The 26,592-nt window shown below is 44.6% G+C and overlaps 1 pseudogene; it reads right to left on the bottom strand.

Moving 5' to 3' along the window:
* Positions 1 to 17,930: 17,930 nt before the first annotated feature.
* LOC118995498 (cytochrome c oxidase subunit 6B1-like) lies at positions 17,931 to 25,138 on the bottom strand (annotated as a pseudogene).
* Between the last annotated feature and the right edge of the window lie 1,454 nt (positions 25,139 to 26,592).

The following is a 26,592-nucleotide window of genomic DNA, read 5'->3' as shown; positions in this document are numbered from 1 at the left end:
GCCGCCACTGCCGCTGCCGCCGCCACCGCCGCCGCCGCCGCCACCGCGGCCCCAGCACGCCAGCGCCTGCGCGCACCCGGCACGCCGCGCGCGCCCGCCGCCGGCTCCCTCCGTGCCCGCGCCCGCGCCCGCGCGCCGCCACCTGACGTCAGGCGCGCCTGGCATAATTTATGCAAGAATTCGGCCGGGGTGGCGGAGGCCGAGGGAGAGGCCGAGAGAAAGGGGGCGGTGCGGGGCTTCGGGGCCGCGGGCGGCGGAGGGCGGGCCGGGCGCCACTTCCCGTCCGCGGGCAGGCGCCGGTTCTGCGGGCAGTTCTTCCCGCCGGCCGGTGCGCGGCCACCGCACAGCCTGGCTGGCAGGGCTCCTCCGAGCGCTCGGCTGCCGTTCGCCAGCGCCCCGGGCGCGGGCTGGAGAGGGTGCCACGTTTCCCCGCGCGGCACCTTCCCGGAGTCAGGGTGCGCCGCCCCGGGGCAGGAAGCGGCGGCTCGGGGCCAGCGGCAGTCCTCCGGCCGCAGCGAGGGGTTTCCAAGGCTACGCGGACGGCGGCGGCTCGCGGGGTTTGGACGTCTCTTCTGTAATTATCCTTCAACTTGAAATTATTTTCCCACACGAAATTATTTAGAATGGACACATTCCATTTCAAATACATTTATCCTGCCTCTCCACGTTGCTTTTCCTGCCTCCTCGTTCACAGAACAGCGGATCCACTACTAAATCAAAAAGTTGAACTAGGTGAAGTAGATTTTGTTGAATTTCTTGCAATGCCAAAGGAGAGAGAGACAGCGCAATGGTTATGAAACAAAGAAATAGGTTCTGTGCCCATTATTAAACGTGTCGGAACTAGTGAATGTTTTATTCACTCTTTGGCAAAATGGCACTTTTATATGTACTCCTAAGCCTTAGGTAACCAGCCCTCTTCTTCTGTTTTTCTTCCCGGTGCAAAATAAATATTAAAAGTGAAAATCTTTTTCTTTAACTAATTTTCCTTTTAGGGGGATAGATCTACAAACATTTGCCAAGCACCTTCTCTATGCAAAATACCAAGCAATGATAATTCTTTTAAGCTGTCAACGATTGTACACTTTTAAATGGTTTTATTAGATTAAAGATAACATTTAGTTTTAAATCCAGAAAGGAATTTATATCAAGCAAAGATAGTTTTATGATAGATACAAAGTAAATCGACTTTGTATTATTGGACTCCTGAATAAACAGGAAAATTACAAAGCTATGTGAAATACACTTTCTCTTCACTCACCACCTGTGGTGCTAAGACTTTAACAATCACAATATTTCTATTTAGGCAAAAAGTGATCGAAACTATTTTATTATATAACTACTACAACTATTCAATAACTAAGTTTCAGTATCCTAGACTAATTACTAAAATATTTATTTTCATTACATCACTATTAATTTTCTAAATGTTGTTACATTTGTATTGTTATTTATTGAGATGCACTGGTTTGGGCTTTCATCACACAGGTGGAGGCAAAAGTAGGGTTACAAATAACACAACAATTAATAAATAATAATACAAGAATAAACTTTGTGTTTTGTGTACTTGCAACCTCATGCCTACTTTTGTCCACCCCCTGTATATTTGAATGATGCTTTTAAAAAGGTAAATGATTCATTGAAGGGATTTACAGATAAACAGCAAAGAAGATTGACACCATAGAAAATTGTGATATTAAAATATTGGAAAATACTATAATCAACTTCTACCTTTTTAAATAGTTGCATATCATAAACCAAAAATCAGAGTTCTGCGGTTAGGTTTACATTTCCATTGAGTTTATATGGGGAATGCTTTGGTGAGAGAGAGGTGGATGGGGAAGGGTAAAGAAAGGACACAATGTCCACAAGGAAATCATTGGTACCTGACTATATTACAGAGTATAAAAGTGGCATAAAAGGAATTTTCATTCACAATATGCCCCAGCTCATTATCAGATGTGCCAGTTTACAAGCTAAAAACAAATGACATCTGCATATAGTGGGAGTATATTAACCTGTAATCAACAAATAGTATTAAGTGACTATGAGGAGATCCCCCTGTGCCCTTGCATATTTAACTGGAAAATTGGGACACTTCTCTTTGAAACATGGGGCAAGCAGCAAAATAGTACATCCAGAGCTCAAAGTGAAAACCAACAGTCCTGCAGCCCTCTCTGGTTCGTCTCTCCTCATTGCCACTGGCCTGACAGCTATGGTGAAGTCTCTAAGCTTTTAAAAGTTGTGCGGGGGGCAAAGCTTGAGGGGCATTGAAAAGCTGAAAGCCTCGGGGGCACAATCCTAGGCAGCTCTGGCCTGCTTAAACCCTAACTCCCATCCCCCACCCCCACCCCCCACCACTTTTAGCCTCCAATGTTTCCTCTCCATTTGCTTCACTATTGAAGTTTTCCCATTGAGAATAATTTGAATTCACAGGCTTTCCTTTTAAGTATGCAAATACCTTAGGGAGAGATAAGGGACTCTGGGTCATTCACAGATGAGTGTAAGTTAGTTCAATGGGTTGTTTCCCTCCCAACAGTGGCTGAGCCTAACAGATTTAAAAATCTATTCATTAGTTCAACATTGAGTGCCACAGAGGTTCCAGGCATCGTTCTAGGCGCTAGAGATACAGGACTGAACAGAACAAACCAAAGTGCTGCCCTATTGGACTCTACAGTCTAACAGGCTGGTACTTTTGGTTTAGTAGTAATGATGATTTGTGGGTCTGAGTTTGTTGTAGCCAGAGGGCCATGAAAGGTTCTAGGGACCGGTCAGTAGTGGGGGCATTAAAGAATGGTGTGGGTGCACCCAGGGCACCATTGAGAAAAATACCAAACACAACTTGACCCATTACAAAAAGGGTTTCAGGACCCCATGAAATGAATAAAAAGGATCTTCCAAGAACTCAAACTAATACAAACTGACCTGTAGTTTAGCTACATTACTCTTTAGACAAATAAAAATTTGTCTTCGTTTGGGTGCATAGCCATATGTACCAATCACTAATATTTCATGAGGGGGAAGATAATGTGCACGTCCAAATCACCTGAAAATTACCCCAACGTTACAGCACTTCTCTGTCTGTTCTTCCAAATGGTGGGGACTTCAAAATATTACATAAATTACACTAATTCCAGAGTGAAGGATAAACTTTGATGCATTTTTTATCTTATCTTTGAAACTGTTCAGAACTGATTTGCAAGTCGTAGAAAACCACTCTCTTTAGCGCCATATCTCTTCATTCCACTAAAAGCTTTCTTATTCTACTTATTCACCAAACTTGCATCCAAAAACTTCGGTGCGCTCCAAACAATACATTGCCTTTGAACGATGAAGATTTATTGCCATGGGAAACATATAGAAAAATAAAGGCATAGATATTTAGAGGGCTATATTTAGTGTCTGAATGCTAAAGAAAGCATGAAATAAAAAGTCTGGAAAGCATTTTCTGCATCACTGGAATAACAGCGTAACTCCCCTCTCTCATAAGGGAAAGAACCCAGTGGGATATGTAAGCTCTTATTCCATGTTCCATTCATCACCGGACCACTTGCTACGAGCTGGCAAATGTCAAGATCCATAAAGTCAAGATATCAGGTGAAAAGAAAGCCGCTAGGACAATTAGGCCACCGTTGGCTCCCAAAGAAACCCTGTTCAGCTAAGTTTTCGTAAATGTTTTATTGAATGTCTACTACATGCCAGATTCTCTATTAGCATCGGAAAACATGGTGAGCTCCCCTCCTCAAGAAGCTCATGGTTTGTGGCAGCATGAAGAAAGGAGTGATTCTTGCTGCCTAGGACAGCAGAGAAGGCTTCTCAGAAGGGAGGCTCAAGCTGGGTCTTCAGTAGGCACAGTTCGTTGGAATGAGCAGGGTGAAAGGCAATCCCAGCAGACAGCAGAGAGATCCAGAGAGTTCAAAGCCCGGTGAGCATAGGCTACTGCAGGTGACTTCACACCAGGTGGAGCATGGCCGGTGAGCCAATCTTCCTCTTCTCTCTTCTCTGCTCCCCTCAGGGATGGGTTGGCTGTCCTTCCTTTGTTTTCCCAAAGGTGCCCATCTCCACCTGTGCTGGTTGACATTAAATTACGATCAATTCCTGTCCTATGATATTACTGGGTTGTGAGCTCCTGGGAGGCAGTGACTGTATCTTGTCTGTTATCACCCTCCATGCCTTCCGTATAGAAAGTTCTCAGAAGTTAGTTACTTATATAAATGCTGGGGTGGGAAGGTAGTAGACTACACCAGAGAAGTAGAGAAGGCCCATGAGAACTCCAGACTTTACCCCAAAGCTTTTAGAGAGTCACTGAAGAGCTCAGTAGTAGAGTAACGAGTTAGATCCGTCCTTAGAAGAACCTCTGTAGTAAGGTAGGGGACGAAGGGAACCAGACCTGAAGCAGGAAGAAGACAGAGGAGAACCTCACTAGACAAGAAAAGGGAAGCTGTAAAAACAATGACCAACTTCTCTGTACTGTTCAGATCCAAGATGTCACTAAATGCCTGTCAGGCGGGCTGCCATGCCATAGGAAAGACGAGGCAGAACTGTGGACCCACTCTGCCCTGTGGTGGAGGAAGGCGGTGCTCTGTCCGGGTTCTGTGGAGGTAGTGGTTCAAACGAGCTGCGTGCCGACCAGCCCAGAGAGGCCACGTCGCCTGTTTCTCCCGGGTTACCATCTCCCCAGTACTCTGGGACTTATCAGCAGATCCTGGGTAATATGGGACAATACCTGAAGTCTCTCGTTGTCTCCATTTCTAGACTAAGAAGTGGAAATTTATAGTGTGAACTTAGCCAATTATAATAAACTTCTACAAAACATTTAAAATGGGAAAATACAGTCTCTTATTCATTCATAATTATCCAGCACTTTCTGTGTAACGCACGCAGTGCTGGGAGCTGCAAAAACAAAAATAAAGCAGTCCTGTGCCCTGGAGGGGCTCTCTGAATCTATTAGGGGTGACAGACATTTAAGCATGTCACTACAATTAAAATGTGTACCACAGTGGTAATATTGGGTACAGTGATAGCTCAGAAGTAGAAACAACAAATTTTGCTTCTGCCCAAATAGGCAGAGGATGTGACATTTAAACTGAGTCTTCAAGGACTCTGCAGATGGCAGGGGTGGGGAGGTACACCAGGCAGGAACACTGTCCAGAACATCCATGGGGCAGATGGCTAGTGTTGGCATCACAAGGAATTTGGCTCAGAGCACAGCATACACAGGGAAAGGGCAGGAAATGAGAATGAGAACATGTAAGTAGGGCCAGACCTGGGAGGGTGTTAGAGCATAGTAAACCTACCTGGTTCCATAGGTGATAAGGAGTCATGAAAGGATCGTCAGCAGAAACACAAATACGTTGGCTGTGTGAACCCAACCTCCGAGCAGGGAGGCATTGCTGATGGTCGGAGTAGGACGTGTTGAGTCCCTTGACAAGGGCAACATATGAGGTGCTGGAAATAAAGGAATAAACGCGAGATATTTAGGTGACGTATTTGTTAAGATTTGGTGAGTGACTGTTGGGAAATGAATGAAAGGTGGGCAAAGATTCACTTCTCCATGTCCTCCTTGAGTGACTGTGAACTAGTTACATCATTCATCGAGACAGAGAGTATGGAGCAGACGCAGTTTGTGGAGGAACACAGGACTTCAATGTGGGAAGTGGAGGTGACCTGTGGAGTATTCAACTGGGGTGCCCATTAAGAAGTGAGAGCTTAGTACATTGATCTGATCTAGAAATGTAGGTGTAAGAATGTTGCTATAAATGGTACTTAAATTCATCAGAATGGATGATGTTGATTAGACAAACATGCAACATGAGACGAAACAGGCTGACAACAGGAATTGTTCAAATACTGTGTGCCTGTTGTTTATTACTGTACATCAAACCAGCCCAAAACTAAATGGCTTAAAACAAAACTTTGTCTAGTAGGTTGACTGGGAGTTGGGCTTAGATGAAAAATCGGAGGTAATTCTCTCTTTCTCTCTCTTTCTTCCTCCCTCCCTCCCTCTTTCTTTCCTTCTCTTTCCCTTTTGTTCAACTTTCTCTTTCGTCTTAGTCATCCAAATAGCATGGCAATCTCTGAGGAGTATTCCAAGAAGGCAAGCCCCCAAGCACAAGAGTCATCAAGCCTCTGCCAGCCTCATTTTTGCTGATGTTCCTCTGGCCAAAGCAAGTCACATGGTCAAGCCCAGAATCAATGAGAGCAGGAAACTGCGTGACTGCGCAGAGGAGTGAATCATTGGGAAACATTACTTATCCATACAAAACACACATTAAGACATAAGGAAAAAATAATAAAGGGACAAATCAAAAGAGAATCCATTGAAGAAAACTCACAAAGATCAACTTGAAAGGAAAATAAGACATTAAGGGGAAAGAGTTGCTCCCTGATCACTGTGGCTCAGTTGGTTGGCTGTCATCCTGCAAAGTGGAAGGTACCAGGTTCGATTCCCAGTTTGAGGATTTGGTCCCTGTTTGGGGTGCATACGAGAAGCACCGGTGGATGTTTCTCTCTCACATTGTTTCTCTCGTCTTTCTCCATGCCTTTCCCTCTCTCTAAAAATACATAAATCTTTTTTAAAAAAAAGGGAGGGAAGAGTTACTGGAAGGGAAGGGTCAACCATGTCGAATGTCACAGAATAAGTAGGGAAGGAATTATAAATATTCATTGAATTCAGTTAACCTTTTCAGTTTCAAGTGTTGAGGGTAAAAGCTAGATGGGCGTTAAGGAGGTGTAGACAGTTGGTGCAGACTTCAGATTCTTTAATTAGAGACTTTGTTATGAAATAAAGGGAGATGAGTAGTATCTAATTTTTTTTTAATTCTGACCCAAGGATATGTTGGTTGATTTTAGAGAGAGAGGAGAGGGGTAGGGGGAGAGGAGAGAGGGATAGGGAGAGAAACAAACATCTGTGTGATCTGTGCATGAGAATGGACGTGGCTGTGTCATCCTAATCTCTCCACTAGCTCACGCCCTTTCCATTTCCTTGATGATGCTGGAATGGGCTTCTTGCGCAGAGGTAAATTAAACCAACTGGCTTTTTAAAAGCCTTCTCTAATGTGGACTTCATACAATTACTCCTAATAGCGCCTGCATGAGCCACTATTTCTGGATTCCACCTAGTGGTTTAATTATGCTCTATAAAGGGTTCTTTGGGAATTCTTTATAAGAAAGATCTTATTTTAAAAAGGAGTGTGGAGAATCTCGAACCATTTTTTTCATTTTATAGGAGCTAAATGTCCGAGAATGATAAGGAGCGGCCTCTTGGCATTCAGAATCTCACAAACCAGGTTAGAATCCCAGCTGCTCCTTCGAATCAGTGTAAATTTAGATGAGTTACTTAACTTCTCCAAACTCAGTTTGCAAATGTGGAATGTGATGATAATGTATACTTCATAAAGGAAGCATGAACATTAAATGAGATAGCTCATGCACATAGTTGGTGCTTGATAAATAATAGTTTAAGAGCTATTACTAGAGGTTAGGAAGTTCAAGGTGATATGGCTGGTATGCACAAAGCCCAGGATAAATCCAAGTGTGTCGGGATTGTTAACCATCTTGCTATGCCAGTCATGCCCCAAAAGCCAGAGGTGCCTCTTGCTCCAGAACATTCAAATGCTCTATAATCATTAGCAGGAAACACCATATAGTCATAAGCTTGTTTCACTTTACTCTTGCTGTAAGTCTGCAAATACTTGAAACTTTGCCAGCATGTTTTAATCTTCCTTTTGAGCTTTCATTGGAAATTAGCTAAATAAAAACTTTTCCTCTTCCTTATTTACCAAAAAGAAAAAGAAAGAAAGAAAGAAAGATCAATATGAAAGAGAGAAATACCAAGCAGCCATCTCCTGCATGTGCCCCTACCTGGGTTTGAACTCACAACCTTTGGGTACACAGGGTGACACTTCAACCAACTGAGTCACCCAGTCAATGCAAGAGAGATGAGTAGTATCTAGAGAAAACTCATATTAAAGAGAGGGTAGTAGTTTGTTGGGGGGGGGTATTTGTTTTTCTTAAGTGTCAATGATGAGCATTACTTTAGCATGAGAGAAGGAGCCAGGAGAGAGAATAGCTCCTTGGAAGAGTCAGGTTTGTGGGGAAGGAGAGTAAACAAGGTCAGGATTGATGAAAGAAGTGACACCTCTTTTTCTGAAACCAAAGAAAGGATGGTGAAAATTCCAATAAGTTTGTACACGGGGCCAGAGACACATAACAGAAAGTTAAGTAAATTCCTTTATAATAGCTTCTATTTTTCATATTAATTCAGGGGTAAATCATCTACTGAGACTGACATGTTAATGGATGGTCGAGAGACTTGAGGAAGGTGTTCAAGCTTCGCGATAGTTCTGTGGGGAAGAGCTAAGCTGCAGAAAGAAAGGTCTCTCGTTGAGTCTCTCTGAACCCTGAGATGCCTCCAGTCCTGAGCTGATATTTTGGTGGCACCAAGTTGTCATACAACTTTCTTAAGTGATATTCACCCTTAGGGAAAAGGAGTGACAATGGTGAATTGCTGGATCCACCCAGGGGAGTCCTTATCTTCTGTGGACACCCAGAAGTATCCCTGGCCACATGGCCAGAGCAGGCTCCCAGGGGACCAGGCAAGGTCAGCTTGTATTGTTACCTAGAGCCATAAAGTAGCCAATGTCATGGGTCCTTTGTTTAAATGAAATATATAAGTTGTATGTGACTATAATGTGATATATAGAGGTTTCCGGCCATCTCAGATCTCTTTCTTTAGAAATAAATAGGTTAGCAAAAACAAAGAAAAAGCTAAGCATGTCACTTCTTCCTTCTATTCCATCAAGTCCCTTGGTGGCTGGTTGGCTCATTCGGCTGAATTCCAGGGTTAACCAGGCCAAGGCCTCAGGTGCTGTTTTCGTTCTGGTGATCCCGGCGGTGTCGATGTCATGCAGTGGGGCTTAATTTTATCATTGCGAGTGTGTGGACAATTCCAGGCTCACCTGTCAAACTCAGAGTTGCGCTCTGATATGTAAAATGAGAACAGGTCATAACTTAAGGTTGCCTGACTCCATAACTCATGGATCGGGCCTCATGATCGTCCTACATTTAACTCTGGTTTAGATATTTGCCAATCACTATTGCTAGCACATGATACTTCAGTCTCCCTCCTGGGTCATAAGATTCACAGTAGATAGAACATTAGATTTGCTTTCTGTAGATCACAGACGCACAACCCACGTTTATACATGAGGACTCTGAAACTTTAGAGATTGCGCTGCTGGGAATGAAAGAGATGGGATTCAAACGCTAACTCTTCCAACCCTGTGCAGCGCTTGTCCCCAAACAGAAATCTAACGACCACCAAACGGCCACTAGCCATTCTCATGACCCCGTGTGAACTCAGCTCCTTTGTTTGCCTTTTTCCACATTAGTCGTATTGGAAAGAGTCGAATCGGAAAAACGAGTCTGCACCTTGATTTTCACAAGACCTTGCCTGAGGCTGCAGCTCTGGAAAAGATTGACTTGAGAATTATGCAACCAACTGTGATGAATCCCTTTCTCCTGGTTGGAAAACTGATGACTCTCCACCTAATTGATCCACCACATTGAAATATACAGTCACGGGGACCCACAGATTCAGCCCAGAACTCAGAGTTGAGAGAGGGGAGGTCAGTGCCAGCACCCAGTACAGCGCCTGACATGTGGCAAATGCTCATGGAATGAACATTGCATTTAATAGGCTCAGATGACTGGATGCAGAAAAGCAAAAAATAATTTTAAAAAATATTCTGCGTACTTGAATCTAAAAGTAGAACCCTTCCTAATTTTATGCCTTTTTAAATTGATTTTTTTTTTTTTTTAGAGAAAGAGGAAGGGAGGGAAGGAGAGAGAAAGAGAAAGACATCAATGTGCCGTTTCATTTGTTTATGCATTCATTGGTTGCTTCTTGCGTGTACCCTGATTGGGGATTATGCTCACAACCTCGGATTGAACCCACAACCTTGGCGGATCAGGATGATGCTCTAGCCACCTGAGCTGCCTGGTCAGGCCCTTAATTTTATCTTAATTTGTGTTTTAGCATAGTTAACTTCCATTCAAGTAATATATTTATACTTTTTAATATATTTATGATGTGTTTATAGTACGATCAAGCTGCTATACCGGGACTTTTCATTTAGAAAGCCAGCAAGAATTTGTATGAACCCCTCACCTGAGCTCTCTGGATCTTCTCCAGCAGGTAACACTGCTGCTAACTTCAGTTCACAGGACAGAGCTTCATGGGCTCACTAAGGCAAAAGCTGACAAGATACAGAGCTGTGCCCCACCACCCTCATTCTTGAGCCCACCCTTACTGTGCTGTAGCAGGGGCCCTTGCTCTGATGACTCCCAAGTCACCTGGGTCTAAAGTTGTTCAAGTATGATTTCACAAGTTACCTGCAGTCTACTCATCCCTTACCCCCCTCAGGAAAAGAAGATGGGACATCACCAGACCTGACTCCTGAGGGTGAGACAGCACACGTGACCTCAGGTAGCACAGATCAGAGGGAGGCAGTGTGACAAGAGTGACTGATGTTGGGGAAACAGCACCACATTGTACAGTGTGTGGTCCTTGCTTCCTGCCTTTGTGAATGAGAAAATGCCTTTTTAGGTGATTTTGTACCTCCCATAAAATACGCCCTTTCAAGCATTTATAAGTGTACAAGCCCATGGCAGTAAGTGCGCTCACAGTGTTGTGCAACCTCACCACTGCCCATCTCCAGAATTTCTTCATCATCCCAAACAGAAATTCTTCATCAACTTAGTAAGTACTTCCCATCCTCCCCTCTGGTAACCCCAGGCCCTGGTAACCTCTATTCTCCGTTCGGCCTCTGTGCGCCTGCTCTAGGTTCCTAAGGGGAGTGGTACAGTATTTGCTCTTCTGTTACCTGGCTTCCTTCGCTTAGTGCACCGTTCTCCCCTGTTGCAGCATGGTAGAGTTTCCTTCCTTTTTAAGAGTGAACAATATTCCCTTATGTACATATACATCTTCAATTCCATAATATGTTGATATAATATTCTATTATATATATATATATCTCATACTCCATTGTATATGATATTCATATATATATTCACCTGTTGATGGAAATGTGTACTACCTCATAGCTATTGTGAATAATATTGCTATGACTATGGACGTAGCATAGTCCGTTTATTTATTTGTTTATTTATCTTACTTTTTCTTTTCTTTTTTCTTAATGAGAGAGACATATAGAAACATTGATGCCTCTCCTATGGATCAGTTGCCTCCTGCATGCACCCCAACCAGAGATGGAACCCAGAATGCAGGCTTGTGCCCTGAACTGAAATCAAACCCGCAGCCTTTTGGTGTACCCAGCCAGGGCTGTCGCATAATCCTTTTAAAGAATAGGGCCCACACAGCAAAGGTCCTGCCACTTTGTAACTCCTCTTTCCCTGAGACCAGCTCTTGCCCACTCCCCTTGCCCTCAGAGCACCCCACAGTGAAGGCCTCGCCTTCTGGGAGCAGAACTGAGGCTGGCCTCCTCAAGCATGGCTGTGCGCTCACCCTGGCCCAGTTCTCCTGATCCTGCAGGGTCCCTGCTCTTGTCTCTAGATATGAGACCTTGGGCCCCTCTGCCCTTCTCTTTGGGAGCTGAAGCTTCGTACGCCTCATGGTCAAGCCTTTCTAAAATATGCTGTAGACAATACCATAGGTATGTTATATCACGGAAAAATTTCAGTGAAAGACAGATGTGCCTGATTGGATGATGCTAGAAGACTTTCTGAAGTTACTTCTAAAATATTTTTATATGACAGAATTACTTACTAGTTGACGACTTACTGATTGATAACATTGACAATCAGTAATTACTAAGCTTTTCCTATGTGGAAGATGCTATACTATGGAATTGTGGAGGAATATACTAAATGCAGACATATTCCCTCCATTGCTTTCAGAAAGAATACATTTAATCTGTCAGATATAGACCATGATGGCATAACTAACTGAATGAAATGTGGTTTATCTCTATGATAGAAGCTACACAGAGTGAAATACATTTTTATGTACTAATTTCTATCATCATCAAGCTGTACAGTTACATGCAAAAAAAGTGTAGATGCAGATGAGTGTATATGATACACGCAGAGCGGTGGAAAAAAGGAGGACTTAGAAGCACACACACACATACGAATTCATGTTTGTGTGCACTTACATACAAGTGTCCCCACGTGTTTGTGAATGCATTGGCATGTCTGGAACGCTACGCAAAGTGGCCGTAGTGGCTGCCTCGGAAGCAGTTGGGGTGAAAGAATATCTGTCACTTGTGCAACCTTTCTGACACATTTAAATTTTCTACTATGTATACATATTATTTCTAATTTTTAGAAGCTGTGTATGAAATCGATAGTAAATGACCGTGTGTGGAAAGCGGTCTAGTGAGTGCGCAGCGTGCACACAACACGGAAGGCCCTCAGAGGAAGGGAGGCTCGCTCTGGGCTGGGGCAGCCAATGCCGTCCGTGAGGGAGGAGGCACCTTCCGGCAGAAAGACCCAGGATGGGCGGGCTCTGGGGAGGGAACCAGTGAGAGTGCACGGAATTGGCGAACGGGGAGTCACCTGAGGTCAATCGCATGACGTTGCCTGGGTGGAGGAACCTGATAGCATTTTATTTACTTCATGTAGCCACTGGCTCATTCCTAAATGCGTAATATGAGATGAAGGACAACGCAGAATTATTCAAGTAGAAACAGAACCAGAAATCAGGATGTAGGGGCAAATATACAGTGGCTAATGAAAAGGATTAACCAGTTACCGAGCCTTGAAATTGTATCTCGGCCTGATGGCCGGAGTGAAAGGAACGCTCTACGTATGTGGCTCTTCCTATGGAGTGAATGACGGCACACCGGCCCTCCGAGGCCCAGCGTTTCTGCCAGGATTGTGAAAGGGGCATCCCGCTGGGGCAGGCGAGCTGTGGCCCCGGGAGGATCCGTGTCAGCCGGGGCAATGTTCAAGGGCATCTTGGTCGGAGGTCACTTAGGATGCAGCTATTCATTGGTCTACCTCGAAAAGTTCTTGGAAGAGTGGACAAATACCATGTCTCCTAGAGAAATTTTCCTAAATGTCCCTCTCTCGACTGAAAGTTCTTTGTGTTGTTGGGTATTTGTGTGTTTGGCTTTTAATGAGAGCTAGTGACGTGAGGGCAAAGCCGAGGTGGCTGTTACTGGTCAAAAGCTAGCCACGTGTTTTAGGACCAGACAAACAGGTAGTAGTGTAAATATCCTATCAGGAAAGTTGAGAAAGCTAGCAGGCAGTGTTTTGCCAGGTGGCAGGCCACTTCCCTTCCCCTAGGTGTCCCGCGAGACAAATCTAGGATGTCTCTCAGAGAGAAGTTTCGCTTATTCCAGTGCTAAGATCATTAATTGTTCACTTGAATCTCCAATGTTCAATGTTGCTCTAAACATTTTCAAGCTTCTTTGTTTCCACACCTATAGGAAAACAGCTATTCCTTAGCAAAATGAACTGTGTGGGGTGGGCTGGAGACTAGGTTGGGACCAGATTGTGTTGGAGAACTCTCAGTAGTTTAGACTTTATTCCAAAAGTAATGGGTACTCATTGATTGTGAGTAGGAAATACATAGTAAGGAACACAGGATGCATGAATGGCTAATGCAATGGCAGGTTATGGAGTGAAGCTGAAGGGGGAAAAGGCCAGATGAGGAAGAGTCCTGTAACAGTTTGAAAGCCTGCATAGGGTAGTGGGTGTGAGAAACAAATGCTGACACTGTAGAGAAACAACTGGCAGGTCCTTGGGACTGAACACGGGAGCTTGGGGACCGTGGAACACGGCCCGAGTGATTAAAAGGACAATAGAAACTGCAGAAACAGAGCAGGTGTCAAAAGGGGTGGGCTGTGTGGAGGAAATAAATTTGTTTTGGGGGCCTGCTGATTTGGGGATTGTGACAGGATATCTCAAAGGAGTGATCAGTTGGCTGAATATAAAGGACTGAAGTTGAACATAGACTTAGAAGGTACCTCAATAAAGGAGATTCCTGGTGGAAGTTTGTCATTTAACCTATGAAATCTGCTTGCCAAGGGAAAAAAAAAGAACTTGAATCACCAGATCTGACTACGGGAAACTTGCGTGGGTGGAGGAACGGACATGGGAAACCACAGCACGTGGGATGTGATTGGCAAGACTGAGGACGTGGAATATCGCACAGGACAAGTTAGCTGGTGCTTTCTACACACAGATTGCAAGGGGTAAAAAAAAAAAAAAAACAGAGGAAAAAGGAATCTAAATATTTTTAGAGATTTGAAGAGCCACATCAATCGAGTGGGACTTGTAGACCCTTTTAGGATCCCAATCGGAACAAACTGATTAACTCTTTAAGGAGTTTATGAGACAATGGAGGAAATTTGATACAATTGGGTATTTGCCGATATAAAGGGATTCTTTCCTACTTTTAGACATAGTAATGTTTTGTGGTTCAGGCATTTGTAAAGAGAGACCTTATAGTTTTTAAAATATATACTGCAGTCTTTACAGATGAACTGATATGATTTCTGAGACGTGCTTCAAAATATTCCAGTGGGGAGAGAGCATGGGGAACAGTGCAGTGCAAATGAACCTGGAGAGGCCATAAAGGGTTGGTTTGGGGGCTTGGCTGTTGGGACCTGGGGGTGGGGGACATTACGCAAGTCTCTCTATCATTACTTATGTTTAAAATGTTCTCTAATAAACAGGAAAGAAAGAAGTTCACCCCCTGGAAGTCAAATACTTGCTTTCGAAAGTAAATATCCTAGGACAATCTCATTTAACGTGAAATCAAGACAAGAGGAACAGCAGCTAGAGTAGAAGTGATACACTGTATTGGCAAAAAGCATTGCTTTGGAATTCCGTAAATGTAGCTCACTAATTCTTATTAGCTCTGTCACCTTGAGCACATCAGTTACCTCTGCAAGCCCGAAAGCCATGGTTTCCTTATCTGTAAAATGGGGATAGTAATTTCATCAGCCTCATAGTTAATACAAAGGTTTGGTGAAATGATCCATGCAGAGCACCTTATATTCTGCGTGATGCAAAATAAGTGCTCACTAAACATTCGTAATGTAGATTGTTGTTTTACTACTGACTAGACTCTTCATAAAAGATCAGCAAAGAACCATATTATGCAGTATGACAGGAGCAGGAAAAAATTTCGAGGAAAGGGCAACAACAGTGATGACTGAGGAGTAATTTGGAGCTCATTGATGGCCTCAACATGTTAGTTTCCAGAACAATGTGGTGGGTACATCATGCCAACAAGGAATTAGCCAAGAGCTGTGGTGAAGCAGTGAGTACAGTGTGGTCCTCATGTGGTGATGAAAGAAAGGCAAGAGCTAGAGCAGCAAAGACAAGGGTGTTCTTTCCCAGAGTAAGGGAGCTCTTGCAAGTGGCAGGAAGAGAGGAAGGAGCCTGTTGGGAGGGAACAGTGAGGGATGCTGAGCCAGGAGCAGAGCACCCTCAGCTGAGGAAGGCAGGCGGAAGGTTGGCCCTGTGGTGAGGTTAGAGATTCGGGGAAGCTGATTTACAGTGAAGAATAAAGACAGGACAAAGCCATGGGAAGGACCAGGGTTTCTGAGGACGCTAGAAGGGACTGTGAGGGAGGAAAAATCATGGAAGGTAAAAAGATAGGATTGGGAAGGAAGACACACAGAGGAACACAGGAATGAGAGTAAAAGAGAGGATAGATAAGTAAAGGGCTTGACATCTGGGCCAGTGGCTGAAGTGACAAAGCTGGTAATACACAGGAGCAGGTTTATGAAGGGCAGCTGGGGTCTCAAGCAGGCAGCATCTGCACTCTGCCCCTTGCAGAGATTGCTGTGTGGCCTTTGACTATTACTTCCCCTTGGATGGTTGGAGAAGGGTGTCAACTGACACCCAGTGCTAACCTGTGTCCACAGTGGCCCGTGGTGGAATAGCGACCTCCAGCTTCCTGGGGTGGAACTGCAGGTGCCCGATGAAAGGAGATGAGATCACTCCTCAGAGAGCTGAGGGAAACACAGGGCAAAGCAAATCCAGCCGGTGAGGTTCAGGGCCCAGCCCAGACTCGCTGAGATGTGAACTCCTCCTTCGTTACTGTTGAGCCCTTCTCTCTGCTTACACCCTCCGCCTCCACTCCCCTCGCCCCATCTCAGGGGCCTCATCCTAAGGACAAGATGATAGCACTTGGGTATTCTTTTCTTTTTCTTTCCATTTTTTACCTGATTACATAGGGGGAAAAGCTGGAAATTTAGTGATTCGCTTGGTGTAAAACTCTTGGGTCTAAATGTCATACTTTTTTGACAAATCAGATTAAGAGATGGGAAGAACACATTTGAAATCTAGGTTCATCAAAATAAGTAGTCCTCCCTTATTTTGCTTTTCATGGTTTCAGTTACCTGTGGTCAACCACAGTCTGAAATATTAAATGGAAAATTCCAGAAATAAACAATTCATAACTTTTCAGTTGCGAGTCATTCTGAGTAGCATACTGAAATCCTGCACAGCCCCAGTCCTTCCCGTCTGGACATGAATCATCCCTTTGTCCAGCGTCTTTACACTGTAGATGCTCCCCACCCAGGAGTCACTTAGTAGCTGTCTCACCACCACTTGTAGTGGTGCTGAGATCCACTACGAGGCATCACAGTGCTTGTCATCAAGTCACCTTATTCTACTTACTAATGGCCCCAAACCGCAAGAGTGGTGACAGTGGCAGCTCAGATGTGCCAAAGTGTGTTCTTCCAGTGAAAAGGTGAAAGTTCTCAACTTAATAAGGACAGAAAAAAATTGTATGCTGATACTGCTAAGATCTACAGTAAGAATGAATCTTCTGTGAAATTGTGAAGAAGAAAAAATAAATTCATGCTAGTTTTGCTGGCTCACCTCAAACTGCAAAATTGAGGGCCACAGCGCATGATAAGTGCGTAGTTAAGATGGAAAAGGCATTACATTTGTGGGTGGAAGGCAAACAAAAACACGTCCTGCTTGATGGCGTGTGCCAGGCCAGAAAGCCCTGAGCCAGGAGGGCAGGCGACAGCAAGCCATTCACCGCAGGTGCGGGATGGTACACTGGCTCAGAAACAGGTGTGGACTAGAATGTATTAAAATTGCTGGAGAGTGCTGTTGTCATTATTTTATGATTAGTTGTTATTAATCTCTTACTGTGCCTAGTTTATAAGTTAAACTTCATCATAGGTATGGATGTTTAAGAAAAGCATTTTATATAGGGTTCAGTGCCATGTGAGATTTCAGACATCCACTAAGGGGCCTTGGATGGTATCCCCACGTGGACAAGGGCAGACTACTGTATTTATATATCATTTTAAACTTGGATATGGCCTACCCTTCTTTTTGTCTCCCCAAATTCATTTCTTCTCTTCTTCCTTACCAGTAGAATGTTTAGCTGGGCACATGGCTGCCAAAATAAATACTGTATCTCAGCCTCCCTTGCAGCTAAGTATGATTGAGTTGGCTCAACAGTATGTAAGCCAAAGTGTTGCACGTGGGCTGCTGAGGAACTTCCAGAAAGACAGTAGGTAGGTGCCCATCACCCTTTCTTTATCTCTTCCTTTCATGCTGCTGCTTGGAGTTCAAGTCTATCTTCTTTCTCAGACCACAAAGGCAGTGGCACAGTCTGGGAGAGGGGAAGTGAAGCTAAAGAAAATTGGTCTCGCAGATTTGGAGTGAGACACCTATCAGCCCAAAACTGTTTGTACTTGAACTTGTATAGAATAAAGATAAAACCTCTATTTGGTTAGTGCTAATGTTACTTGAAGATTGTCTGTTATGTGCAGCCAAACATCATTCTAATTGATATACAAGTACGAAAATTAACTAGTCATTGGTTTAAAAATAAGACTAAGTAAAAGGGATTTATAAGAATATAACAGGATCACAGAAATAAAATTGTAAGCCAAATTCTCATCTATTAGACCAAACCTGGAACACTATTTTTACACTTTTCTAACAAACTGTTTATTAATTAAGCCATGATTCAAGATCTTAGAGTCAGACATACCCAGGTTCCCCTTCACCTGCCTGGAAGAAGGATGGAAGACAGGACAGGTGGGGTGTGGCCAGTTCAGATCTTCCCAGGAAATGTGCCTTCTGCCCGAAGGTCATCCCACGTGGACACCCAGGATATGGGGCAAAGGGACTTGTATACACCCTGGTATCATTGGCACATGGAGACACCACCCCCTTTAGCGGTCATTGCCTTCTCACAGGGGTGGAAATCCAGGTAGTTCCGCCAGCAGTTCCTGGCCTGGTTCTGGTTAGGGAAGCGACTGTCCAAAGGGGCAATCTTGTGGTTTTTCATTTTGGTCTTGATGTCTTCTGTCATATTGCTGACTCCTAAAGATGCCCGGAAGTCACTCCCAGTTCAATGTCCAAACCTATAACAATGTTTGAAAAAGTATATTCAGTGACTTATTAAGCCAATTTTATTGTTGCAGTCCCTGTATTAGATTCTGAGGATCCCGTAATGAATAAGCCACTCTCCCTGCCCTCCTGAGTCTCACATCTAGGGAAACTGCAGTACAGGTATGACAGTAGGAATGAGCAGAGGGTGCTACGGCGGGTGCACAGGCTCCTCCTGCAGCCTGGGCCAATGCTAGCGAATGCTTTCTCAGAGCTGAGGTCCTACCTGAGACCTGAAGAACCAATAGCAGTTTGGCAGACAAAGCAGAAAGAAGCAGACGCTGGGCAGTGAGACCTGCTGGTGCAGAAACTTGGAGCAGAGGGAGCATAGACTTCTGGGAGTGGGTGCAGGGAGGGCAATCGAAGGTGAGGGTGTTCCTGCAGAACTATGCTGGAACATGATGCAACAGGACTCTATTACAAGGCAATATAGAGGCCTAAAGTGATAAGGGACGAGGCTTAAAGAGAGTCCCTTTCTAAAGAGTGTAAGAGGAAGTCACCAACAGACTTGTAGAAAAGGACTGCCGGGCCTCCCTTTGGGCTCAGTTGGGGTTGCAGATGATTAGCCAACGTGAAGTTTTACCACTTCACACAACCGCATGACACCCTGAGGGACAGAGTGGATGCTGGGAAAGGGGCTGAGAGAATGGGGTCTCCCTGAGACTGAAGAGCAGATGTAATAATAGTGAAGTCATGGGGGAGGATGGAGGCTGTGGGTACAGACTACACATGGACATACTTCATAGAACTGGGCTGTTCTAGGCAATGTCCGTACTGAACATGGAGGGAAGGCAAAACCTGGGGTTGCAATGACAGATCCAGAGTGTGGGCTAAGGGGCAGAGACAGAGTTTTGCTTGACAAGAGCTGGGGGAATGCAGATACTAGCCCAGGTCCAAAAGTGTGTATGTCGAGGCAAAATGAGGAGTATTCCTTAGAGAAGACTATGTAGGGGGTCCTGTCATGCAGGAAGAGACTGAGGATTGGTCAAAATTCAAACAACTGCACAGAAAAGTCAAGGGCAAGGCATGAGGTACATCACACAAAATAGGTCTTCAGCCAGGGTTCCCACTGTGGGCTTCCAGGTTGGCTTGTTTGTTTAAAATATTTTTGTGGTAAAATATACATAATATAAAATGTATCACTTTAAGTATTTTAAAGTGTACAGTTCATAATGGAAAAATACAATAAAAATAGAACAGAAAAAATTATAAAGTGTATAATTCAGTGACCTTAAATAGTCACAAGGGCTGTGCAACTATAGCACCATTCATCTCTGGGATTTTTCATCACCACAAACTAAAGTTCAGTGCCCATTAAAAATAACTCCCGGCTCCCTCTCCCTCAGCCCTCAGCCCTGGCATCATCCATTCTACTTTCTGCCTCTGTCAATTTGACTACACTAGGTAACTCACACAAGTGGAATCACACAACATTTGATCTATTGCATCTGGCTTATTTCACTTAGCATAATGTCTTCAAGTTTCATCCATGTTGTAGTAAATGTCACACGTTCCTGTTTTTTTAAGGCTGAGTTCTGTTCCACTGTATGTATATACCACCTTTTGTTTGTCCACTCACCCATGGACATTTGTGTTATTTCCACCTTTTGGGAGCTGCTCTGTTTTTTAACACGTGTGGTAGAGACTTAATTACAGTGGGAAGAGATGGGAGAAAAGCGAGCAGGAAAGGGAGAGACCCAGAGCAGTACAGGGATATAATCCATCCTCTCCTTTTACGAATGTGAAAATCAAAGGCACCAAGAACTCAAGTTTCCTGAATTCACACTGCTTTTCCTTCCAGGGCCATGTTTACCTTCCTAGTAAAGATGGTAAACCAACCTAAACAGACCATGCTTAGCAACCTAGTCTGAATTCACCTGCATTCCATGGCAGGAAGGGAGTATGGGTGAGGCCAGACAGACAGATCCCGGAGGTCTGAGAGGAGAGGCTGGAATCCGTGGCGCGATGCCACACCAGCACAGAAATGAAGCAGGAGAGACCGTTCCCAGACCCCAGTGGGGTCTCGCCTCACGGGCTCATTGATCCTTTGTCCCTTGCCTCCTTTGCTCTTCGCCTTCTCCTCTCTCAGGTATCCATCTTGTTCCCTTTCTCGGGCTTCATAGGGTAAGAACAATATCTGCTGAGCAGGGAAAAATTATTTAGGTGTTTGTTAGCTTCAAGTGCCATCTACACCTCTCCCCGGGGAGATTTCTATTTTAGGGAGCAACTTTAGAAAATTAGTAAAAACTTTAGGATTCAAAAGAGTGGATCTCTAATGGTAGAACGGCAGAGGGTGAGGGTGACCTATGCAGGCAGGTGTTACCATCCCTGCTTACTGGCGGGGTTTGTGAAAAGGCTGCACAGAGAAGCGGCTGGGCATTGCCTACCCAGCTCTCCTTCCCTTGCAATAAATGTAGTCTCACTCACAAATGCATTTGGGCTCTGGTTTTTTTTTCCTTTCTCAGAACTCATTTTTTTCTTTCTATTTCTCTTGATTCTTTGAGAGAAAATGCATTTGTATTTATTTCACTATCCAGAATAGCTTTCTGCACATAGTAAGTTCTCAGACCTGTGAGGATGATTAACCACTGGCCAAATATTTCAAACTTAGGTAAAGGAGTCAAGGATAATAGATGCGCTTTTCTGTTGCTACTTTATCTTTCGAATTTATCATGGATCAATAGTAACAACTAATATCGGCATTGAAGAATATCTTCCTCTTTTAACCTTTGATAGTAGGCATTGAACAAGATATATTTCATTAAATATCTGCATTGTTCTTATCCATTTTTATTAGTTCATCTCTCATCTCACATGCACTCAAATATCACCTTGTTCTTGAATAATGTGCAGAGCACAACAAAATCTAGAGTGTACCAGAATCTTCCGTACTTATGACATGATTATTTTTTACAGAGTGCCCTAGTTTCCTCTAATATCTACTACGACCCATAAACAAATGCAAGTTTACATGAACCCCCCTTAGAGAATCAGGTTTTATGGAAAAGTAATTTATTTCCCTCATATGCATGTATATGATCTCCATGAAAACCGAATGCCTCCAAGTCCGAAGCAGAACATTTAGAGCCACCCCACGACTGCTTGTCCGCTGTTCGAGGGTTGGCGCCATGCATTATCCCCATCTGATCCTCTCGCCAGCACTAAGAGGTGCTCAAGATGGCACATCATTGGCAAATTTATACACGTGGAAACTAAGTCTCGGCTATAACTTGGAAAAGGGATGAAACTAGGTGACTTTGACCTCAGCCTTTTCACTCCAAATCCTACCCTCTTTCCACTACATCCAGTGCTAGTCGGCACTATCTGCATATCTCTACTAGACTGGCGGTTTATTTTCGATGCCCAATTGACTTGAAATCACAGCTAAAATCAACAAGTGTATCAAATGACAATCTTAGATCACATCTTAACCATGCTTTTTTCAAGTGGTCACCTATTCGTATGCTGAAATAAGGCTGAAATAGATTTCATTGTGGATATAGTCTTAAAATGAGTTGTTTTAAAAACTGTTTCACATCCTGGCTATGTAGCTCAGTTGGTCAGAGTGTTGTCCCTATACACTGAGGTTGTGGGTTTAATCTCTAGGGAAGGAATGGACAAGAATCAACCAAGGACTGAGTAAGTAAGTGGAGCACCAATCACTCTGTGTCTTACTCTCTCTAAAATCAATTGTTCAAAAATGTTTCAGTAGAAACATTTTTTAATTTAATTTTAAGCATTCAAGTACAGTTTTCTGTACTTTCTTTTACCCCCATCCCAGCCCACCCCCCTCACTAGAAACATTTTTTTAAAAGTCCTTTACCACTTCATACAGTTTGGAAATAAGATTTTTTAAAGGCATAAAAGCTGAAAAACAGTTTGCTAAAATGCAGATGTACTTATAGGATTTTTAACAAACCCAGTGTCTAAAATGTTTTCAAAATTCAAAATGATCCAAGCCTACAGATGTGAGAAGCCATTTCTCCAGCATTTATTTTTCCTCTATAACTTGTTTATAATAATCATTTGGTGTGTCCTGTAAACAGGTATGTCCACATTGTGAGAATACTTTTCTCTAGAAAGAGTAAGTTATGATAGTGCATACTTTCTGCTTTAAATACTTTAAATACATTACTTGGTTTTATTCAGATATAATCTCATTTATTTTTGCTTATTTTACTAAAAAACAAACTTCTCCCTCTCTTTTCTTAAAAATGTTTCATTTCTTACTAAATTCTACTCTCTTCTACCAAAATGTAACAAAGTCAACACACTGGTTATACAGTAATGAGAAAACCAACAAGGACCTCCTTCAGAGTTCGGCTGAAGGGAAACAATTTGTAATAGTTAAGATTTATCCCCCTATCCTACCCTCTAAATATTACATCTCTCAACAAAGAATTCTTGTTTAACTTTATTGAAAAGTGCATAGCAGGGTGGTGTTTAGAAATGGTACAGAATCTAAATGTACACATATGAGTGTTGCTAGCTGGGAGTGAACAGAAAGAAAACGAGGATTGCCATTTGTCACAATGGCATCTCACATTGAAAAAGGAAAAATACTGAGAGTATTAGGATTTTTTTAAAAGCCAGTATCAGAGCAACGTCTTAACACTGCCCATTGCTATCCCAAAAGTCAATAATAAACAAGGAACCAGAATTCTGAGCTTCCACTCCGTCCCTCAACCATTATTAGAGCTCAGTTTTAAAGTTTCCGAGTCTGAGTTTTACATGAACATTTCTGCCCATTTGCGTTGAACAGCCAGGCACTGTTCCAGAATTTCACTTCATAAACCACACACACCACTTCTGCTAAAAGATATTTTTAGTAATTGTGACAAAAACATCATTGGTTTGAGTACCAATAATTATATCATGTTTTCTTAAAATATGTTATTTTTATAGAGAAACTTGTAACTAAGAGAGGAGGAATTCAACACTGAAAAATACAGCAACATAAGATGAATCTAATATTAGTAGACACCTAATGCTACTCCTTATCGCCCATTACTGAATATTCTAAAAGGGTTGTTGGGCTTCAGGCCAGTATTGCCAGGACCATCCTGGGAACTGGGGACAATGGCCAGCAGGATGAAGTCCCTGCTGCGAAGGCGTGGGATGTAACTGACACTCAAGGAGGATGCCAGGCCACCGCAGCATAAGGCTAAGGGCGCACAGTAGAGGCAGGGAGGCAATGGCGCCCCCAATCCTCACCTTGGGCAAATAGGGAGGGAAGGGAAGACGGGAGCCCCTCTGATGAAAGGAGGAGGAGGCAGGGGAGTGTTGCAGAAGCTAGAGAAGATTGGGCACGTCGAGAGAAACGAAAGCATTTCAGATAAACTAGAACTAGTGGAGGGGTGGGAGGAGTGGCCGGCATCCAGCTGGGGACAAGACATAAACGAAAACAAGAATAGGGGGAGCTTATAAACCAAATTTAAGGAAATAGAATTTTATCCTGAGGAAAACAGAGATCCCCTAAGATTTAAACGGGAGCGACACGATCGGATTTACTTTAAAATAATCTGGTCGGAAGATAGAAATCGGGGAGGAGCAAAGCCTGACATCGAGCGACTACTGAGCAGGTAACTGGGGTAATCCAGGTGGAAGACGCTGGCGGCCTGCACTGGAGAAGTCCGAGCGTGGCAGGGACGACAGCCAGGCGACAAGATGTACGGAAGCAAAAACGGATCCTGCGCTTAATGACAGGAAGATGGAGTGAGGGGCTGGAGACTGAGTTGAGTAATGCAGTTGCTAAAATGGGAAACACGGGAAGTTTGGAGGGCAAGCGTGGAGTGCCGTTGGTACAAATCAATACTGAGACTTCTGTAGCACTCAAATTAAATATGCCCAGACCTCAGGGCAGGCTGGTCTGCAAGCAGGATAACGCCCTGCAAAGGGCTGAGACGATCCAGGAAGGCACAGAGAAGGTGGTCTGGACAGCTCCCCAAGGGACTCACACTGGAGGAAGGGACAATGCTTCTATGCCACTTTTTTTCAAATACACACCGAATCACACGATGTGCTTCCCGATAGTTGGGCGAGTGCAATGCTCTACTTTTGCAGGTGGGGAAAATGAGACCTCGGGGTAGGGGGCTTGTTCATGATCACCTGGTGGTGAATCTTGACCTCCAGTTCTCCAAGAAACACCCCCTACTCCGCCTTACTCAATCACTCCATGTATCCGATTGCTGACATATATTCTCAGATATTTGGTGGTATAGGTCACAGAAAATGATTTTTTAAATGTTTTGTGTTCCTTTTTGCCAACCCCCAAGAAACACTTTGCGATCAACTTTCTATTTTAATCTATATCACCAGAAATTAAATATATGTATCCACTGTCCTAAAAACAAAACAAACAAACAAAAAACTCTGGCAGGAATATTTTGGAATATATCTATACCAGTAAGTACACAAGTTCTTCAAGTTCTCTGTGCTGCATAAACAAATCTTGACAGATTCTGGCTTTAGGCTTGTGAACTCGGCACGTCCATCTCCGGTTTTCCAATCTAGAGGACTTGCCTCCTGGGCCCCCCTGAGCCGTGCCTCCTGCTCCCCGCCTACCCCCGCCGGCCCCACCACCTGCTCCCGGCGCCTTGCCCTCCTCCCTCCAGCTCTCCTGCGCGAGTTCTCACGCGCGACCCGCGCCCCTCCTTGCCGCTCCAGCCGCTTTCACTTCGCGGAGCTTCGGAGTCGGTGCCCGCGCTCTCAAAGCCAAGCTCCGCGGCCCCAGGGGCACTCCCGCTTTTCCCCGCCCGCCTCCCGGCGCCCCCCACGAAGTTCTCCCTCCCACACCGCCCCCTGCGAGGACTTTGGAGGCGGCCCTGGGCCAGCGGGCGCTGATTGGCTGCCTCCTCGGCGCTCCGCCCCTGTGCACGCGCAGGCAGTGGTACGGGCTCGAGCGGGCACGCGCCGCGCGGCCCCGCGGGCTGAGCGTCCGTGACCCGCGTGCGAACCCCCGTGTCCCGGCCCGGGTGTTCACAAGGTGGGGGCGAGCGGCGGCGGCGGGGCGCAGAGGGCTGGAGGCTTGGGTGGTGCCGGAAGTCCCCTCCGGCCCCGGTAGCCACCACCATCCGACGTCCCACGGGGACTGGGAGCTGCCAGAGGGGCTGGGGCCGTCGCGGTCGCCAGCCCGGTAGCCCGGATGTCTCTACCCTCCGCGGCGGGGCCGCCGACGCTCTTATAGGCCCCGGGAGGAGGCTTGTCTTAAAGGGACAGCGCCTTGTTCAAGCCGGAGGGGGCGGTGCGTCCTGCCCTTGTACGCGACCCCTGCCTCAAGGGGACGCCGTGGCGCCCGCCGCCGCGAGCCCCCTCCTCCAGGTGGGGCGCAATTGGAGCGCGGCGCGGAGGGCCTGGGGATGGTCGCAGATGGCTGCCTCGAGGCCAGGTTTTTCTCTGGCCGCGCGGTGGCCAGTGGCGCCGCACGGGGCCGGCAGGCGCCGGCCTGTGATTGGCCGAGGCCACCGTGAATGCAGGACATTGTCTGGTCGCTGCTGTCTGTCCTTGCCCGCTGCCCTCCCTCAGATCAAAATGGGTGCGGAGCAAGGTCCCTGGACGGCCCTGGTTCCCACTCTCCCGGGAGTCCCCTCGATGGTGGAGAAATATAACTTAAAAGATTATGATTTTAAGAATGGCATAAAGGTGCTGTTTTGAAACGCAAAATCATTATCAACAAGGAAATAAAATAATTGTGTTTGACATAAAGGTTTCATTCCTTTAAGATTAAAAGTATTAAAGTAATTGGAAAAGGTCAACTGTTATAAAATGACTTAAGTTTTGTCTTCAAGATTTCTTTAATTAGGGTCTATGATAATTCACCTGAATATCCCCTTAAGAATTTTTTAATATATATATTTCGCATATATATGGAATCACCTTGTTCTGGACAGTACAGCCTACTTGGGTTTCAGTTTCCACGTGTGTAAAAAGACGCTGGATTGGGAGCTTTCCAAGTTTGCTTCCTTTGTTAAAATAACTAATTCTACACTTAAAATGCTGGTATATCCTATGTATTGGATCATATCTCAAGACCTTGGAATAGATGAATCCTTTTAAAGAGCCCTTGAGGACATCATAGTTCTCCTCAGACTGCCTTTGAAAATATGTGGGAGTTATTTAAGCAGATTTGTAATCTTTTAACGTGCGATTTTGGAGTAAAGGGAAATGGGAACTGTAAAGAAAAGTATGGAGATC

The sequence above is a fragment of the Sturnira hondurensis genome, unplaced genomic scaffold (assembly GCF_014824575.4).
Source record: "Sturnira hondurensis isolate 20B ecotype Veracruz unplaced genomic scaffold, ASM1482457v3 Scaffold0010128, whole genome shotgun sequence".
NCBI classification, from domain to species: domain Eukaryota; kingdom Metazoa; phylum Chordata; class Mammalia; order Chiroptera; family Phyllostomidae; genus Sturnira; species Sturnira hondurensis.
The sequence above is the reverse complement of the archived record's forward strand: the minus strand, read 5'-3'. Positions and strand labels throughout refer to the sequence as shown.